Genomic DNA, 5,816 nt, shown 5'->3' on the forward strand with positions numbered 1-5,816 from the left:
CTGAACATTTCACTAGAACATCGCGAAACGATCCGACGACTCCTTCTGGGAGTTTTTGGGGTCGGAAGGTTTTCTGGGACTTAGTCTCTGGAGCAACATTTCTGAAGCTCGGCACGAGCAACCACGCACGTGTCTTATATCTCCGTAAGTAAGTGTCTGACGGTCTTGGACACCTTTAGCAAAAAGTTGCGCTCTATCGAATGGAACATTTCACTAGAACACCACGAAACGATCCGACCACTCCTTCGACCTGTTTTGGGGTTTTGCAGTTTTCCATGGGGTATTTTGTATGGGGAAAACCGACCCATGCCCGTATCTCCGTACCTAAGCGTCTGACGGTCACAGACCCCTTTAGGTAAAAGTTGCATTCCGTCGAGTTGAACATTTCACTAGAACATCGCGAAACGATCCGACGACTCCTTCTGGGAGTTTTTGGGGTCGGAAGGTTTTCTGGGACTTAGTCTCTGGAGCAACATTTCTGAAGCTCGGCACGAGCAACCACGCACGTGTCTTATATCTCCGTAAGTAAGTGTCTGACGGTCTTGGACACCTTTAGCAAAAAGTTGCGCCCTATCGAATGGAACATTTCACTAGAACACCACGAAACGATCCGACCACTCCTTCGACCTGTTTTGGGGTTTTGCAGTTTTCCATGGGGTATTTTGTATGGGGAAAACCGACCCATGCCCGTATCTCCGTACCTAAGCGTCTGACGGTCTTGGACCCCTTTAGGTAAAAGTTGCATTCCGTCGAGCTGAACATTTCACTAGAACATCGCGAAACGATCCGACGACTCCTTCTGGGAGTTTTTGGGGTCCGAAGGTTTTCTGGGACTTAGTCTCTGGAGCAACATTTCTGAAGCTCGGCACGAGCAACCACGCACGTGTCTTATATCTCCGTAAGTAAGTGTCTGACGGTCTTGGACACCTTTAGCAAAAAGTTGCGCCCTATCGAATGGAACATTTCACTAGAACACCACGAAACGATCCGACCACTCCTTCGACCTGTTTTGGGGTTTTGCAGTTTTCCATGGGGTATTTTGTATGGGGAAAACCGACCCATGCCCGTATCTCCGTTCCTAAGCGTCTGACGGTCTTGGACCCCTTTAGGTAAAAGTTGCATTCCGTCGAGCTGAACATTTCACTAGAACATCGCGAAACGATCCGACGACTCCTTCTGGGAGTTTTTGGGGTCCGAAGGTTTTCTGGGACTTAGTCTCTGGAGCAACATTTCTGAAGCTCGGCACGAGCAACCACGCACGTGTCTTATATCTCCGTAAGTAAGGGTCTGACGGTCTTGGACACCTTTAGCAAAAAGTTGCGCCCTATCGAATGGAACATTTCACTAGAACATCGCGAAACGATCCGACCACTCCTTCGACCTGTTTTGGGGTTTTGCAGTTTTCCATGGGGTATTTTGTATGGGGAAAACCGACCCATGCCCGTATCTCCGTTCCTAAGCGTCTGACGGTCTTGGACCCCTTTAGGTAAAAGTTGCACTCCGTCGAGCTGAACATTTCACTAGAACATCGCGAAACGATCCGACGACTCCTTCTGGGAGTTTTTGGGGTCCGAAGGTTTTCTGGGACTTAGTCTCTGGAGCAACATTTCTGAAGCTCGGCACGAGCAACCACGCACGTGTCTTATATCTCCGTAAGTAAGGGTCTGACGGTCTTGGACACCTTTAGCAAAAAGTTGCGCTCTATCGAATGGAACATTTCACTAGAACACCACGAAACGATCCGACCACTCCTTCGACCTGTTTTGGGGTTTTGCAGTTTTCCATGGGGTATTTTGTATGGGGAAAACCGACCCATGCCCGTATCTCCGTACCTAAGCGTCTGACGGTCTTGGACCCCTTTAGGTAAAAGTTGCATTTCGTCGAGCTGAACATTTCACTAGAACATCGCGAAACGATCCGAGGCCTCCTTCTGGGAGTTTTTGGGGTCCGAAGGTTTTCTGGGACTTAGTCTCTGGAGCAACATTTCTGAAGCTCGGCACGGGCAACCACGCACGTGTCTTATATCTCCGTAAGTAAGTGTCTGACGGTCTTGGACACCTTTAGCAAAAAGTTGCGCCCTATCGAATGGAACATTTCACTAGAACATCACGAAACGATCCGACCACTCCTTCGACCTGTTTTTGGGTTTTGCAGTTTTCCATGGGGTATTTTGTATGGGGAAAACCGACCCATGCCCGTATCTCCGTACCTAAGCGTCTGACGGTCTTGGACCCCTTTAGGTAAAAGTTGCATTCCGTCGAGCTGAACATTTCACTAGAACATCGCGAAACGATCCGACGACTCCTTCTGGGAGTTTTTGGGGTCCGAAGGTTTTCTGGGACTTAGTCTCTGGAGCAACATTTCTGAAGCTCGGCACGGGCAACCACGCACGTGTCTTATATCTCCGTAAGTAAGTGTCTGACGGTCTTGGACACCTTTAGCAAAAAGTTGCGCCCTATCGAATGGAACATTTCACTAGAACACCACGAAACGATCCGACCACTCCTTCGACCTGTTTTTGGGTTTTGCAGTTTTCCATGGGGTATTTTGTATGGGGAAAACCGACCCATGCCCGTATCTCCGTACCTAAGCGTCTGACGGTCTTGGACCCCTTTAGGTAAAAGTTGCATTCCGTCGAGCTGAACATTTCACTAGAACATCGCGAAACGATCCGACGACTCCTTCTGGGAGTTTTTGGGGTCCGAAGGTTTTCTGGGACTTAGTCTCTGGAGCAACATTTCTGAAGCTCGGCACGAGCAACCACGCACGTGTCTTATATCTCCGTAAGTAAGGGTCTGACGGTCTTGGACACCTTTAGCAAAAAGTTGCGCTCTATCGAATGGAACATTTCACTAGAACACCACGAAACGATCCGACCACTCCTTCGACCTGTTTTGGGGTTTTCCAGTTTTCCATGGGGTATTTTGTATGGGGAAAACCGACCCATGCCCGTATCTCCGTACCTAAGCGTCTGACGGTCTTGGACCCCTTTAGGTAAAAGTTGCATTCCGTCGAGCTGAACATTTCACTAGAACATCGCGAAACGATCCGACGCCTCCTTCTGGGAGTTTTTGGGGTCGGAAGGTTTTCTGGGACTTAGTCTCTGGAGCAACATTTCTGAAGCTCGGCACGAACAACCACGCACGTGTCTTATATCTCCGTAAGTAAGGGTCTGACGGTCTTGGACACCTTTAGCAAAAAGTTGCGCCCTATCGAATGGAACATTTCACTAGAACACCACGAAACGATCCGACCACTCCTTCGACCTGTTTTGGGGTTTTGCAGTTTTCCATGGGGTATTTTGTATGGGGAAAACCGACCCATGCCCGTATCTCCGTACCTAAGCGTCTGACGGTCTTGGACCCCTTTAGGTAAAAGTTGCATGTCGTCGAGCTGAACATTTCGCTAGAACATCGCGAAACGATCCGACGACTCCTTCTGGGAGTTTTTGGGGTCCGAAGGTTTTCTGGGACTTAGTCTCTGGAGCAACATTTCTGAAGCTCGGCACGAGCAACCACGCACGTGTCTTATATCTCCGTAAGTAAGGGTCTGACGGTCTTGGACACCTTTAGCAAAAAGTTGCGCCCTATCGAATGGAACATTTCACTAGAACACCACGAAACGATCCGACCACTCCTTCGACCTGTTTTGGGGTTTTGCAGTTTTCCATGGGGTATTTTGTATGGGGAAAACCGACCCATGCCCGTATCTCCGTACCTAAGCGTCTGACGGTCTTGGACCCCTTAAGGTAAAAGTTGCATTCCGTCGAGCTGAACATTTCACTAGAACATCGCGAAACGATCCGACGACTCCTTCTGGGAGTTTTTGGGGTCGGAAGGTTTTCCTTGACTTAGTCTCTGGAGCAACATTTCTGAAGCTCGGCACGAGCAACCACGCACGTGTCTTATATCTCCGTAAGTAAGTGTCTGACGGTCTTGGACGCCTTTAGCAAAAAGTTGCGCCCTATCGAATGGAACATTTCACTAGAACACCACGAAACGATCCGACCACTCCTTCGACCTGTTTTGGAGTTTTGCAGTTTTCCATGGGGTATTTTGTATGGGGAAAGCCGACCCATGCCCGTATCTCCGTACCTAAGCGTCTGACGGTCTTGGACCCCTTTAGGTAAAAGTTGCATTTCGTCGAGCTGAACATTTCACTAGAACATCGCGAAACGATCCGACGACTCCTTCTGGGAGTTTTTGGGGTCGGAAGGTTTTCTGGGACTTAGTCTCTGGAGCAACATTTCTGAAGCTCGGCACGGGCAACCACGCACGTGTCTTATATCTCCGTAAGTAAGTGTCTGACGGTCTTGGACACCTTTAGCAAAAAGTTGCGCCCTATCGAATGGAACATTTCACTAGAACATCACGAAACGATCCGACCACTGCTTCGACCTGTTTTGGGGTTTTGCAGTTTTCCATGGGGTATTTTGTATGGGGAAAACCGACCCATGCCCGTATCTCCGTACCTAAGCGTCTGACGGTCTTGGACCCCTTTAGGTAAAAGTTGCATTTCGTCGAGCTGAACATTTCACTAGAACATCGCGAAACGATCCGACGCCTCCTTCTGGGAGTTTTTGGGGTCGGAAGGTTTTCTGGGACTTAGTCTCTGGAGCAACATTTCTGAAGCTCGGCACGGGCAACCACGCACGTGTCTTATATCTCCGTAAGTAAGGGTCTGACGGTCTTGGACACCTTTAGCAAAAAGTTGCGCCCTATCGAATGGAACATTTCACTAGAACACCACGAAACGATCCGACCACTCCTTCGACCTGTTTTGGGGTTTTGCAGTTTTCCATGGGGTATTTTGTATGGGGAAAACCGACCCATGCCCGTATCTCCGTACCTAAGCGTCTGACGGTCTTGGACCCCTTTAGGTAAAAGTTGCATTCCGTCGAGCTGAACATTTCACTAGAACATCGCGAAACGATCCGACGACTCCTTCTGGGAGTTTTTGGGGTCGGAAGGTTTTCTGGGACTTAGTCTCTGGAGCAACATTTCTGAAGCTCGGCACGAGCAACCACGCACGTGTCTTATATCTCCGTAAGTAAGGGTCTGACGGTCTTGGACACCTTTAGCAAAAAGTTGCGCCCTATCGAATGGAACATTTCACTAGAACACCACGAAACGATCCGACCACTCCTTCGACCTGTTTTGGGGTTTTGCAGTTTTCCATGGGGTATTTTGTATGGGGAAAACCGACCCATGCCCGTATCTCCGTACCTAAGCGTCTGACGGTCTTGGACCCCTTTAGGTAAAAGTTGCATTCCGTCGAGCTGAACATTTCACTAGAACATCGCGAAACGATCCGACGCCTCCTTCTGGGAGTTTTTGGGGTCGGAAGGTTTTCTCGGACTTAGTCTCTGGAGCAACATTTCTGAAGCTCGGCACGAGCAACCACGCACGTGTCTTATATCTCCGTAAGTAAGGGTCTGACGGTCTTGGACACCTTTAGCAAAAAGTTGCGTATAACCATCCTCGTCAATACTCTCGAACACTGTAACTCGATCCGACCACTCCTTGGTATACTTTTGTGGGTTGCCAGTTTCGGTTGGGACTTAGTCTCTGGAGACCAAATTCTGAAGCTCGGCGTGGGTACCGACTTTTCGTGCACGTCCGAGGGCCTCGACCGCCCCGAGAACCCGACCTTCAGGATTTTGGCCATTTTTGGGGGTGCACAAAAGTGTTCGTAATCAACCTCGGATTGTACTTTTCATCATCTAGGGGCACCGTAGGGACCGAAAAAAGTGGTTTCGCATGATAGTCCACCTCGACCCATGTCGACCCTTGCGCGACCCCGACCTTCAGGATTTT

The sequence above is a fragment of the Anopheles nili genome (assembly GCF_943737925.1).
Source record: "Anopheles nili chromosome X unlocalized genomic scaffold, idAnoNiliSN_F5_01 X_unloc_1, whole genome shotgun sequence".
NCBI lineage: Eukaryota > Metazoa > Arthropoda > Insecta > Diptera > Culicidae > Anopheles > Anopheles nili.